The sequence below is a fragment of the Megascapheus bottae genome, chromosome 9 (assembly GCF_031878675.1).
Source record: "Megascapheus bottae isolate mThoBot1 chromosome 9, mThoBot2.hap1, whole genome shotgun sequence".
NCBI lineage: Eukaryota > Metazoa > Chordata > Mammalia > Rodentia > Geomyidae > Megascapheus > Megascapheus bottae.
This window is the reverse complement of record NC_143517.1, coordinates 41,653,340-41,669,044: the sequence shown is the minus strand read 5'-3', so window position 1 is coordinate 41,669,044 and position 15,705 is coordinate 41,653,340.

Sequence of the window (15,705 nt, the reverse complement as noted above, 5' to 3'; positions counted from 1 at the left end):
ATCTTGTGTAGTGTTCCCCTGATCAGAATGATTGTAGTTTATTATTGCTTCTCATCTCTGGTGGTATAATCTTTGTTTTCAGTTGTGGCATTCGGTCAGCTCAGGGTTTTTCCCCTTCATTGTGTATTATTTCCTAAGTATAAACTCTTAGGGATGTGAATATGGGAAAAGTTGCCATATCAAACACAGGATGTCCAGTTACATTTGAATTTCAGATAAATCATGATTTTTTTAGCCTAAATACATTTCACAATATTCAGGGCATACCTGTACTAAAAAAGCATTCGTTTCAAATTTAACTGAATGTCTAATATTTTTTTTAATTCATTCTTAATTATAGTTCTTAATGTAGAAACATTTTTCATGTGTCTTAATTCACATCACTGATCTCTCAAGTGTATCACCAATTCTACTACTGATTTAAATAAGAGAGATAAATTTTAGAAGGAAAAAATATAAAAGAGAAAAGAAATAAGTAATTACCCATGCTGTGTTTTCAATTTCAGCAGATTGTCACAATCCTACAATATCGTATAAGCACACAGTATTATATAAATATTCCTAGACACATGAAAAATTTCCCTTGGGTAGAATCTACTCTGCTTATTTTTCTTTATGTGGCACTTACTGCGAACTAATTGCCTGCTTATTTTGTGTCTTCCTTCTTTCTTAGAGTCAGGAACCTGATTTTGTTCAGGGCTGTGATGGGCCCAGTTAAAAACTCAATTTCATAGCCTACTTGCAGCTAAAGATGGCCAGAAGGCATAGTTTTGACAAATACAAAATAAGCATAGGCTTACAGTACTGTCTCTTCCCCCTTCTCCTTTGTATGGCCTGGACTGTAGCTATGGTGCATACAGGTATGGCTGCCTTTTCTTTTTTCTGTGGAAAAAAAGCCATGCATAAGAAATAATGGTATAGCATAGCAAAGATATGGAACCAACCTAGATGTCCCTCAGTTGATGAGTGGATCAACAAGTTGTGGTATTTGTACACAATGGAATTCTATGCTGCTGTCAGAAAAAATGACATCGCCCCATTTGTTAGGAAATGGAAAGACTTAGAAAAGATCATATTAAGTGAAGTAAGCCAGACTCAAAGGAACTTAGGCTCAATTGTTTCCCTCATTTGTCATAATCTGTAGAAACCTTGGGCTCTACTAGCAGAGATCTGCAATAGAGCAAAATCTTGATACATAAGGCCATATAGTATGAAGCTAATTGAAAGGACCTCCAGGATATTGAAACATTGTCCTTAATGTACTATGTTATCTCTCATCTCCTTTGCTGTCTCTTGGTTAGCTCATATTGTTACAGTATCTCACTTTGTTATCTGATATATTGAATTTATTTGTAATTGGTTATTTGAAATTTGATAGGGAAGGGGGGAAAACCCCCCAGATGGGGGGGTATGGGGGGGAGGGTAATGGGTACCAAGACATGTGAAAGGGTATCAATGTATGTGAATTAATGCACCTTCTATCTGGCAAATATCATGTAACCCTTTTATTAATTACAATAAAAAATTTAAAAAATTAAAAAAATAAAATAATTAAAAAAAATTTAAAAAAAAGAAATAATGGTGTAGGAAAACATGACTCAATGGTGGATGTGATTATCACACTTTCTAATTGATTAAGAAGCCCAGCATTTTAGTTTATTGAATTCTTTTTTATAACCTTCAAGTCCTTTATGGAAGGAAGTAGATGCCAATATATATTAATGTAACTATATGAATATATATGTATATAGTATTTTGTGGAAGTAATGATGTCTACGAGAAAAAGCTGACATTCATGATTTCCTACTGATAAAGTGCATTCAATGTTGATAGCCATTAACTTCATCCCTGAAACTCAAAAATCAGCGAAAATATTGTATATATGTTTATATATATATATATGTCACCAGTGTGGATTTAGGGCACAAAGATTAAGACCTCAGTGGAAGCAAATGTGGCAAACAGGAAGTTAGTTCAGATTTTAGTGGTTCAGAACTGTCATGGGATGGACATGAACTTCTGAGACATAGTAAAGATACAGAGCTTATAGCTTAGAACAAGAAAATTTCTCCCTAGATGGATCAACAGTGGAGAAGCAGCCTGAATGGACAATGCCATTTCCTCCACATCTGACAATTTTGGCCTAACTTGTAAACATCATTTACATGCTTTATTATGCAGGGAATATATTCCTAGGCTAGATTCCTAGAAGTGAACTTACTGAGTTTGCAAGAAGGATGTGAGGCATTTTCTACATATGGATCAGTTACTCTCTAGCAATTCTTTGTGAATTTATACTTCTGAAAGAAATGTGTGTTTTCCCAAACCCTTGCCAGAAGTATGTACTACTATTACTATTTTTAAAATTTGGAATTATCTCTCATAGTTTTCTTGTGTATTCCTCTTATCAAGATATCCAGTATTCCTTTTGTTTTATTTTGGCTTTGGGAATAGTTTTGTCCTTGCATGTGAGTGTTTAATTCAATATTTCAAATGAAGGTGATACATTTCCCCATATTAAAGTATTGCATTACTATGTTTTGTTTTTTGCTTTCTTTATGCCTCCTCTTTTGTTGGTTTCTTTTCCTCTCTAAACAGAAGAATGACCCAAAGCAGCTGCCCTTGACCCCTATTTTTTTTCTTTATCTGTTAGTCACTTTTAGAAGATTGAAAGAATGGTTGAATATAAAATGTTTGGTCTGGCTAAACTTGATAGGTTTCTTTGGGCAGTCTGATTTAATTTCATTCCCTTCCTAGATTCAGACCTTTTAAAGGTCATTTTAAATACAATACTTTTGCTGAATTTCCCTCCCCGTCCTTTAGATCCCATCATAAATATTTCTGTTCTTTTGGCCCTTTATACATGTGTCTTTCCTGTAACAGCTACCATTTGACAATTAATCTAAAATGCATGATATCTCATGCAACAGTTTGCCTAGATCAAGATATGGAAAGTTTTTCTTCATCCTAGAAAACCCTCTCTGTTCCTTGCTGGTTGGTTAATAACCACTGCTGGATACTGAAGGTAGTAATTATCCCTGATCTCTGTTGCCAAGACTATTTCCATGTCCTTGAACTTCAAATAAGTAGCTTCACACAATATGTCCTCACTATGTCTGGCCACTTTTTCTCAATGGAATCCTTTTGCATATCGCATATATGTTCAGCACTAGCATGCTTTTTTATTTAGTTACTGTGTAGAATTGTATGAACGTCTAGTCATTTGATTATGTGTTCTGCTGGTGAATACTAATGATGTATAAACATTTTTTTTTTTTTTGCCAGTCCTGGGCTTGGGCTGAGGGCCTGAGCACTGTCCTTGGTTTTTCTTAAGGCTAGGGCTCTACCACTTGAGCCATAGCACCACTTCTGGCTTTTATGTATGTGGTTCTGAAGAATTGAACCTGGGTCTTTGTGCATGCTAGGCAAGCACTCTACCACTAGGCCAAACTCCCGGCCCCAGTATAAACATTCTTAAATGGATCCTTCCTTCTCTAGGAATGGTCTGTCAACACATAGGCTGGGCATGTGCTGGACATTATTAGAAATCACTAAACATGGAGGCAGTGCTGTGGCTCAAGTGGTAGAGTGAGCAGAGAGGCTCAGAAACGGTGCTGTGGCCCAGAGTTCAAGCCCTAGAACCGACAAAAAGAAAAGAAACTATCAGTTTTCTAAAGATGTTATTCTAATTTATGCTCTGACCAGAAATACATTGAGTCGATTTAGTGTGTACCCTTTTTATATTAGAAGCTAATTCTTTCATATGATCTTTTCAATATCCATCTACTGAATTCTGTTCATGGTACGTTTTTAACTTTACTTTGAAGATATCCATAAACATCTCACTTGGACTGTGAAAAGTCAGGACACATATATATACATATATATGTATGTGTGTGTAATATATATATTTTGTAGTACTGGAGTTTGAACTTGGGACCTCATATTTGCTGGACAGGCATTCTATTAGTTGAACCTGCCCCCAGCCCTAATATCTTTTTCATTCTACTGTATAGTAGTGGTGTATCATGGTAATTTTGCCCTTGGTCATATTTATTATAGTTTTATGGTAAATCTTGTTTTTTAAACAAACAAGGTTTATTTTGGCATAACAGAGAAAGGAGAAGTAGAAAAAAGAGAGATGAGAAGCATATAATGCTCCCCAGGCAGGAAATGGGAGTTAAAGATTCATTCATTTCAGGAAGTCTTGAAATCTAAATGATTACATCTGCTTTCTGAGTAGCTGGGATTACAGATGTGAGCCACTATACCAGAGTCTGCTGGGTTTTGACTGTGACTATATTGAATGAAAACGTCAGTCTGAGAGAACTGATATCCTAACAATTCATATCTGTAATGTTATCTGTTTATTTGAGTGTTCATTCATTATCTTAGCAGTGTTATCAGTGCAGAGATCTTTAATATTTTATTAAATATATCCCCACTTGTTCAATATTTTATGCCTTTGTAAATTTTATTTTTAGCTTTTGATTTCTAATTGCACGTATAAACAATATATTCTGGTATAATAACTGTTTTTTCCTTCTACATATATATGTTAGACCTTTGTAGATGCTTACAGATCTTTTTGTAAAAGTTGCTAGGCATAGAGTTATGTCATCTCCTAATAAAGATGCTTTATTTTCTCTTGTATTGTTTTATCTTTTTCACTCTATAGCACAGTTTCTGTAGATGTCTGTCTTCTCATTCAGACCATAAATCAGTTAAAGGGACAATCTTATGAGGTCAAGCCTAGCATGGTGCTTTATATGTGAAAAGTATCAGGAGGATTTTGGTTGACTGAACCATTATGGGGGAATCATGAAATTCAATTGTGATTTTTTATTCCACATGATCCATGAGCCACCACAGGAACAAAGATGATGAGAAAAAATCAATCCATCTTGAATTGCACGGGTGGGTGTAAGTGCATTAAAGACTCACCCGCATTATTCCTCCTGGTTTCTAGTTCTCAGCTCTTGATCCTACACTGATGTGTGTGTTTCTCTTCCATTCTGGGAGACTATTGCTAAGCAGTTTGAAACTTCCAAAATAGTAGTGACTGCTTTTCCCTGGGATAGCACAGAGCAGATGAATGCCTGGACCTTGCCGCCTCACTCCCAATTCCCCAAGCTTCTGTTAGTGTATAAAAAAAAAGTATTAGAAGAAGAAAGTGATCTACATTTTCAATACTGCTGGAGTGAAGCCTGGGAAATTTTCAGCTTTCAGCCTTTTAATTCCAACAAGCAATGTTATTTTTAGATTTCTTTTTAAAATATTTTTTATTGTGATTAATAGAAGGGTTACATTATATTCACCAGATAGAAGGTGCATAACTTCACAAACATTGGTACCCTTTCTCATGACATGGTCCCCATTTCCCTCCCACCCTCCCCCTGCTTATTTTGATTTCCCCCTTCCCTATCCAATTTCAAATAACCAATTAAGCGCATATAAAATATATCAGATAACAAGGTGAAATATTGTAACAATATGAGATAACCAAGGGATGGCAAAAGAGCACTTGGAGTTTGTGAGTAAAACCATTCCAGTGAGAATGAGGACTTTGCTGAGGGGGGTGGTGGTCTTTCCCCCCTACGCAGGTCCTTTTGCCAGTTCTGAAGATTCCATGAGCTGAAGTGGACACCTGTGAGCTTAGATGACTCCTAGGCCAGGACAAAAATGGATTGGACTTTGATACCTGCTTCTGTACTTGGTTGCAGTCATCACTCTGCTTTTTATACATTTCATTGTCTGAAAGATGCTTGGTGAGTTGGTCCGTAAGGAGGTAATTCTAGTGTTTTTGCAAGCTGCAGGCTTTCTGCAGGGAAATTGGACAACAGATCAGTCAGTACATTTTTACGGCAATTTTGACTCTTGGGCCACAGGCAGCTCTCTGTATTCCCTTCCTCTTCCAGTGACCTTTCTTTATCCAATTATGATCACACATCAATAAGGTACTGGCTTATGAATAATTTTTATTTTCCTATTGAATGAATTAGATCATGAAAAATTGAAAATGACAGATAAATAATAGAAAAGAGATTAATAAAAGAATGAATACACTTGTACATTTAAATTCAACAATACAAGGGTAGGATGATAACTTTTAGAAAGTACTTCAGTTTTTGAACTATTTCATAGATGTGGTTCTTGTAGACATCTGCATATTGGTATCAAAGCTTTGTTCAGTTTTGGTTTGGTCTATTGTGACTATGTTTTACCCAGACAATGGGCATTTTCCTCTAATCGCTTGAATTGCTATCCAGAAATAATTACTGTTTGCAATTGTTATGAAATTATCGCAATTGTTAAGAAATGATAAGAATCATTTTGTAGACTTCAAAAGTATTATATAAATTGTTGAGAAACTTGTTTTTGTCCCTTAACAATTTATAATATGGGAAAAATGTCAAAAATATGGGACAACTTTTTTGCATATTCTGGTACTGGGTGCTGTACCAAGGATGGTACTTTACTACTGGAGATACAGCTCTAGTACCATTTTTTCCCATGGTAATTGGAGATAAAAATCTTATAGACTTTCCTTCCCAGGCTGGCTTTTAACTATCCTCCTCAAATCTCAGCCTCCTAGATAGCTAGAATTGCAGATGTAAGCCATCAATGTCCAGCCCAAAAGGTTCTGTTTTAATAACTAAAAGTGGACCAATTCCATCATAGCAGTCAGGTTGAGCCAGGACTTGAGGTTAAGAAGCGAGAGGATCGTACAATGTGAGTTATAAAGAAATTATGTGTCCATCGTGTGATAAAGTGACAGAATGATAAAGAGATTGCAGCTCATTTACTCAAGTAGTACTTTTCAATATCCTGGTGTGTGTCAAACAGGGATCAGGACAGATGCTGTCAGCTTCCCTTTTGAAACTCATAGGGAAAACAGACAAAATACAGATGATCACACAGTTGCTCAATAACAGCTATGATAACAAGTGCTAAAAAGGAAAAGTTAAGTACACAACTGGAGCACCAGAGCCTCATGGGAGGTGTGTTGAGAGGTCAAGGAAGCAAATCTGAAGAATAAGAAAGAGTTGGCCAGCAGGGAAATGGAAAGGATCAGAGCAATCCCTGTCAGAGATGCTACATAGATGAAGTCTAGGATGAAGGTGAAGACCTTCCAGAAGCTGGATGGGGATATTCAGGACATGATTAAGCTAAAAGAAGGCAGCGGTACTTATTCTGGACTTTGCCATTGGATTGCTGGGAACCCAAGGTGCTTCTGGGGTGAAGTGGTTTTGGACAGGTGTTGACTATGAAGTTGAAGAGAAGTGTACCGATGCTGAAAGAATTTAAGGGGAGGAATTAGTTGTATCCAATACTAATTGTAAAAAAGAAGAGAGTGAATGGAAAAAATGCCGCAGTTGGTTTCAAGTTTCTGTGTGGGCATTGGGGCTATTGGGAAAGAGAGGAAACACTGAAGGGCAGATAGACTTGGTGAGCCAGATGATGCGTTGGGTTGGAGGATGACAAATGTATGTTTTTGTAAAACACTGGTGTAGAGTTGTTGCTTACACGTCTGGATATGTAGATTGCAGACTGGATTCTGACTGAATCCTAGAGTTGAGAGGTCCTGTGCTTTAAATAAATGTGTTACCCAAAGAATCATGCATTGGAAAATTAATCTCTAAGTTTATATATTAATAGTATATGGGATGTGACCTTTTGGAAGCCATTAAGATTAGATGAGGCTGTGAGGGCAGGGGTCCCAGGATGGCCGTGGTGCCTTAGAGGATAAAGCTGAGCTCGTGGGCTTTCTTTCTGTTCTCATGCTCTCTATCATAGTATGATGTATACATGTGTGTAAAATTGTAATATGAGGGGCCAGGAGTTTAGCCTAGTAGTAGAGTGCTTTCCTAGCTTGCACAAAGACCAAGTTCGATTCATCAGTACCACATACATAGAAAAAAAATCCAGAAATGGTGCTGTGGCTCAAGTGGTAGAGCTCTAGCCTTGAGAAAGCCCAAGGACAGTGCTCAGGCCCTGAGTTCAAGGCCCGGGACTGGCAAAAAAAATTATGAGTAAAAGTTCCACAAAGAAAGGTCGTTTTCTGGGGCCAGGAGTTTGGCCTTGTGGTTAAAGTGCTTGCCTAGCATGCATGAAGACCCGGGTTCGATTCCTTGGTACCACATACATAGAAAAAAGCTGGAAGTGGTGCTGAGGCTCAAGTGGTAGAGCTCTAGCCTTGAGAAAATCCAAGGACAGGGCTCAGGGCCTGAGCTCAAGCCCTAGGACTGGCAAAAAAAAAAAAAGAAAGGTCGTTTTGTGAAGGTTTTTTTTTTTTGCACACGAATATATAGTAAGTATGCACAAAAGTACTTGGCACAGAGGTGTTTGCTAAAACTTGAAAGTGTCAGGAACACAGATAAAGAAATTAAAAGATGTTAACAGACTCATTCCAATCAGCAGATACTGTCTGTGTTGACTTCACATGGCTGTTTCATTCATTTTATTCATCTTTTCTTTCTTATAAGTGTTTTGTTTGTTTCTACTTTTAGATCTTTAGAAGTATAGTCTTTATAGTCTCCATTTATTTACTCAAGTAATGTAGCAGATATGAATTTTAGCCTAAAAGTTTAGGCATGTAAGCAATATTGGTTATTTATTTTTAATTAGTTTAAATTTAACATGGAGTGCTTATCTTTCAGTATGCTAAAAATGGAATCTCAGCTGTTTTTGAAGCCTCTTTACTCAAAAGAATGAACCACAGTTTACACTGAAAGGAAAGAGGCCCCTGGACTTGAGCCCAGGATCCAGACTTTTTAACTATCCCAGGCATGCATCTTGCTATATTCTCAGGACATTGCTACCAAGTAATGGTCAGATTTTCCCCAGACCCAACCAGCTGGTAGTAGCCATGATAGACAATCATCAAAATAACCCATGAAACTCAAGTTCAATATACTACATTTAATATAATACATTGAAATACAGCAGTGAGAAGTATGTTTTATTGATGTTTTTGTCACTTGTGAGACTTGAACTCAGGGACTAGGCATTGTCACTCGCTGTTTTCCCTCCCAGTCCTGGGGCTTGAACTCAAGGTCTGAGTACTGTCCTAGGGCTTTCTCAAGGCTAGAGCTCTACCACTTGAGCCGGCTTTTTTATATGTATGTGATAGCTAGGAATTGAATCCGGGTCTTGTGCATGCTAGGCAGGCACCCTATCACTAGGCCAAACTCCCTGCCTCTCCCTGAACTTTATGCTCAGGACTAGCACTCTACCATCTTGAGCCACAGCTGCACTTCTGGTTTTTTGAGTGGTTAATTGGAGATAAGAATTTCATGGGGCCTTTTTTGCCTGGGCTGGCTTCAAACTGTGATTCTCAGATCTCAGTCTCCTGAGTAGCTAGGATTACAGGTGTGAGACACCTGAACCTGGTTTAATAAATGCATTTTAAAGACTAATTGAACCCAGGAATGAAGGAAGGAGATGATAGAATCTAGAGTGGCCTATCTGAGGTGGCGCTCAGGCTGAGACCTGAGACAACCACGTAACTCTAGTCTTATGAAGAGCCAAAGGAAGAGCACTTTAGGCAAATGCGAAGGCCTTGACATGAAATTCATCTTATGCCAGTGATAGGAGAGGCCAAAAGTGGATTGACCCTGAAGGGAGAAATGAGGAGAAAATGGCTGGTTTGGAGGTTAGGTGTGGGCTGAAAGTAAAGAGCATCCAGGCTCAGTAGAAGTAGTGGGATGTTTTTCCCTTGGTCACTGGGCAGCAACAGGACAGGGGAGTATGAGCTTTCCCTAGTCACTCTTAGTCTGGACTCTGAAGCATCCATTACCGGTCTGTAAACACGTAGAGGGTCGTTTTCCTCTCTTTGAACTACTTTGAGCTTTAGCTCTTGGTAGACCACAAAACTAGCTTGCACGTGCATCTGTGGGCAAAACCCTAGAAGACAAAAATAATCACATACAAGAAGATGGAATGGGTATGTGAACACAGCTCAACAGAACAAATTAAACATAGAGCATGTTTGAAAAGGGCTCTGGCATTTGGAAGCAGATGGAAACTAGTATTATTAGAATAGGAAAAAGAATGACAGAACAAATCCTGGGATGATATGAAAAGTGAAATTGCTTGATACTCAAAGTCACCTGTGTAAAATGTAAAAGTTCATATTAAATCTAAACACTGGGAAAAATCTTCAAAGAAAATTATAGAAAGAAAGCCTTCCTGTGGTTCGGTCATGACTCTTAAAGGAGGTGGCTGGTTGGAGTGATGTTTGTCCTTGATGTCACCTTTCAGATTTAATATGAATTTTTACATTTTGCGCAGGTGACTTTGAGTATCAAGCAATTTCACTTTTTTTGTGTATGTGCTGGTCCTAGGGTTTGAACTCAAGGCTTGGGTACTATTGTTGAGCTTTCATGCTGTAGGGTAGCACTCTCCTACTTGAGCCACATCTCCACTTCCTGCTTTTTTTGTTATTTAATTGGTGGTGTTGAGTATCATAGACTCTCCTGTCCAGGCTGGTTTCAAACTGCAAACCTCATTCAGATCTCAGCCTCCTGAGTAGCTAGGATTATAGACATGAGCTACCAGCACCTGGCAGGAATCCCTGCTTTTTAGTAAGAGAAATTTCTAAGTAACTATAGAAGTAATGGTTTTGCCCCATGCTGTGCCTCAGACTAAGCCTTGTCCTCAGTGTCTTCTCTTATCAGCACAAAAACTCAGAGCAGGGATGCTGTGCCCATTCCTAACTAAGTCCTTAATGCCTGCAAGCTGGTACTGGAGATGGGAGCCTTCTCTTATTTTGTGCAAAAGCTTCAACTGATCTTTACGTCAGTGAATAAGATGATAGGAAATCAGAACTCGGTATAGATAACACATTTTAGATGAGTGAAGAGGGTTAAGAAGTAGTTACACTTTATCAATGTGTGAGAAGTGATGCACCTACTACCTGGTAAATGGAACTGTAACCCCTCTACACATTACCCTGACAATAAAATTTTTAAAAAATTTCCAAAAAAAGAAGTAGTTACAATTTAATATTATCACCACCATTTTAAAGTCTAGGGTTAAGGCATTTCTTTGGGTTTTACTTGTTTTCCCTTTTGATCGTATCAGTGCTTGTTGGCCTCAGGGCTGGAAGAGGGTGAAGAAAAGTAGCTTTTTGGAGATTTGCTGGGCTTTCGAAGAGGGTGAAGAAAAGTAGCTTTTTGGAGATTTGCTGGGCTTTCTTTTCTTTTGAAGAACAGTGATGATGTGTATATTTGTATACACTTATTTATTTATTGTTTTGCCAATCCTGGAGACTGAATTCAGGGCCTGGGCACTGTCCTTGAGCTTTCTTAAGGCTAGTGCTCTACCTCTTGAGTCATAGCACCATCTGTGGCCTTTCTGTATATGTGGTATGGAGGAATTGAACCCAGGGCTTCATGCATGCTAGGCAAGCACTCTACCACTAGGCCAAACTCCCGGCCCACATTTATTTATTTTTGTGCTGGTGCTAGAGCTTGAACTTGGAGCCCGAGTGCTATCCCTGAGCATTTTTGCTCAAAGTTGAAGCTCTACCACTTAAGCCACAGCTCCATGTCTGGCTTTTTAGAGATAAGAGTCTCATGGACTTCCTTTTGCCTGGGTTGGCTTTGAACCTCATTCCTCAGATCTCAGACTCCTGAGTAGTTAGGATTGCAGGGATGAACCACTGATGTCCAGCTTCCTAGGCTTTTTTTTCCCCTTCTCAACACTTATGTTCTACACTTGAGCTCCATCTCTACCTCTAGCCTTTTATAATTGCGATGCTAGTGGCTAATTTGATATGAGTCTCATGGAATTTCCTGCCCAGGCTAGTTTAGCTGAGACAATTATATCTCAGTCTCCTGAGTAGCTAGGGTTATTGGTGTGAGCCATTGGTGTGTGAAGGCCATGGTGTTATTTCTGCCCGACTGTGGGAACTCAGGCAAGGGGTACCTGCTGGCTGTCACACTGCCCTGAGCTAAGACACAATATGCAGATCACCTTTATCAGGAGCTGGGCCCAAGTGTGGGACAGTGGAAATAGATAGATAGATAGATAGATAGATAGATAGATAGATAGACAGACAGACAGACAGACAGATAGATAGATAGATGTATTTGATAAATAAATCCAGTCAGGACCAAGGAATGTGATTTTCAAGATTAGCAGATGGAAATCTGTTGTATATATTCAACAGCTCTATTTCTAGCCTGGAGAGCATCTCCCCAACTGTTTCCTTCTTTCTCCAGCCCTGCATCCAGCCTCAAACCCTCTGCATTTAGCTTTCTTTTTACTAATGTGTGGAGTCCATGGCTCCAGGTTACTGGTTGTTGGCAGGAGTGAGAGCTGTCTAGTCAGATATGAGGTTACACCTCATAGAGGGGAAGTGGGCTGGCTAGCTGCAAACGCTAATGAGCTAGTAAGGGTGTGAGTGGATGAGAAGACACATTTAGGAGAACACAGCACCAAACAATCAAGCTGGGGACTTTATGAAAAAGCATCGTCCAGTGCTGGGCGCTATGCTAGAGCACTGTTGGCACTTAACTTTTGCATAGCGGCTGCAACGTTACACAAGACAGGTTATTTTCCTGTGTACTGGGTGGTTTCTATGTGTTTTGTATCATAGGAACACCAGAACTCAGTTTAGTTGCTATAGACAACTGAGGTATTCAGTTATCTAAGATGTGTGTGTGTGTGTGTGTGTGTGTGTGTGTGTGCTTGCATGCATGCGCATACGCATATACACGAGTATGTTTGATCTCTCTCTCTGTCTCTCTGCCTCTCTCTCTCTCTCTTTCTCTCTCTCTCTCTCTCTCCCTCTCCCCACCCCCCACCAACTTGAGCAGCTGTGCAGATGTTTGACCATTTACTAGGATGGGATAACTAAGAGATAACACTTGGAAGTTGCTGAATTCGATTTCATAAGCAAAAATATACAGGCTCTTTATAATATGTTAGGCAGAAATGTAAGAAATAAGATATTTACAATTTTTTTTTGCCAGTTTGGGGTTTGAATTTAGGTCCTGGGCACTGTCCTTGGATACTTTTTTCTCAAGGCTAGTGCTCTTCCACTTGAGCCACAGAACTACTTCTGGCCTTTTCTGAGTACGTGGTACCGAGGAATCAAACCGAGGGCTTCATACATGCTGGGTGAGCACTCTACCACTAGGCTGTGCTTCAGCCAAGAATTTTTTTTTTTTCTTTTGCCAGTCCTGGGCTTGAGCTCAGGGCCTGAGCACTGTCCTTGGACTTTCTCAAGGCTAGAGCTCTACCACTTGAGCCTCAGCACCACTTCCGGCTTTTTTCTATGTATGTGGTACCAAGGAATCGAACCTGGGTCTTCGTGCATGCTAGGCAAGCACTTTAACCACAAGGCCAAACTCCGGGCCCCCAGCCAAGAATTTTTTGACACTTTTGGAGAACACTCAAATTTCAAATTATTTCTTTATCCTTCCTTCCCTCACCCCCCCTTTTTTTTTTTAAATTTTACACCTAAGAATCAACTTTACGAGGACCACATATATCTAGGTAGAAATGTAGCTATCCATTGTGCCTGGTGCTTCCAAAATGGTTCCAAAATGGAAGTGGCCATGTGGAAGTTTCTGTTTCAATTTCTATCCTCAGGCACAGTTTAGAAAAGCCTGGAAATCACCATTGTCCTCACCATCTTACTGGACATGTTTGTCTCTATTGTTAGATAAAAGTTTGAAAGAGATAAATATTCTCCCATGAGCCAAAGATTTATAAGAGTGGTTCCACTTTGGCTTAATGTGTGAGCTTTATTCCATCTCTCTGAATGGACTTAGTTAATGGCTGGAATTAATGTGCAACTAGATAGGCAAGTGAGATAATCGGGATAGAATAGGGTTAAACTATAAATGATAATAATCCTTTTCCCAAGGTCTTGGGAGTCCCTTTGTATCCGTGCTGGCAAGGATAGGAATGTTCTGTGTCCTCTAGAACCAGTTAGCCAACCAGCCCATGTCCCGTGAAGCACTGTCAGGGTAAAGTCAAGATCACCGTTTGCTGGGAATGAAGTTTGTTGGGAACTTGGCCTGGTGTCTTTTTGCACTCTGAGAGGGTGGTTGCTGAGTACAGAAACTCTGGGGCTCAACTGCCTGGATCTGAACCCCCTCTTTCTTATGTGCTATGGAGTTTGACAAATGACTTATGTGGTCTGCATTGCTTCCTTGCTTGTAATATCGAGCTGATGAGGATGGATGCCAGGGACTCATGCTTGTAATCCTAACTACTCAGGAGGCTGAGATTAGAGGATCACAGTTCCAAGCCAGCCCAGGCAGGAAAGTCTATAATATTCTTATCTCCCAATTAAGAACCAAAAAAGCCCAAAGTCGAGCTGTGGCTATAGTAATAGAGTGCTAGCCTTGAGCTAACAAACTCAAGGACAGCATCCAGGCCCTGAATTCAATTCCCAGGAACGGAAAAATAAAATTGAAATGCTAATAACAACTACCTTCAAGGACTATCAAGAAGATTAAGTAAGCCAATTACATGCAGGTTATATTAAAACATTGCCTGATAGATAGTGCCAAGTCCAAATTTGCCACTAGCGTTACTACTATTACTAATTTCCAGAAGTGCCTGTATGGATTTTGGGTCTGATTGAAATGTCCATCTAATCTTCCATCACAGTGAACAGGTTCAGTGAGCAGTAAGCACCTCACACTGAGGTACTTGACCCTACAGACTTAGAGATTAATGGCTAGTCCCTGTCTGCAGTGAGCTCTCTCTGTATGATCATTTTTTCCTTAACAAATATCTGAGGAAGGGAAAGGGCCAGGGACGAATGTAAAGTGGCCTAGCATGTATGGTTTGGCCTTGGTAGATCAAACATGAGACCTACACGTACCATCCAATGGGAAGTCATCCCTTGGTTGTCCTTCACCGTTCCTTGTTTTAGTGGCATCTATTTGAGGGGCCAGTGGTAGGTCAAACCTGCCTTGTACAATCCAGCAGTGACCCTTGTCTGCAGCCCTGGTGGTGGGCTGAGTGATGTGGAGACACTCCCAGAACTCTGGGGCTAGCGGATGGAAAAGGAAGGGTTAAGTCCAGGGCCGCAGCAGCTGAATGTGCAGCATAAACAGCATTTGGGGATGAGATCACTTCTGTTTTGGGAACCTAAAGGCAAACACAGTTGCATTTGTTCCTGTAATCATTCCCTTGTTTGAGATTGTTTATGTTTAGAAACTCATGTTAGACTATTTATCAGTTGGGATGCAGAAACTAAGTCTGGCTGCTTCTGCCAAAGAGGAATCCATTAGAAAGCCCTAGGATGGCAATTCCTAGGATTAAAGGAAAAGTAGCGATGGTTTGTGGATCTTGCCTCAGATGGAAATTGAGTAGTCTGTGGATTTTGAGCACCGGGACTCACCTCAGGATGAATCATTAGTCTTGTTTTACATTCTGATGTTCTTCCCTGGAGGTTTGAATTTCTGGAAGAGAGTGTTAGCTGGGTGGAGAAGGCCCACCAACACTGCAAACAGCTGACTAGAGCTGCTCCCTGAGGAAAAAGGGCACGTGGATTCTGGGAAGGCAGAAATGGACAGATGTCCACTCATCCCTACCACTGGCTGTTTTATTTCTTAGGTCTCCTTCTTCCTAATCCTTATGACTTACTTGGTTTTAGACAATAATTTCAGAGTAGCATGGAGTACTTGAAGCACGGCTTGGGATGTTAGAGGACGTGTGGGTGACAGTGGATCCATG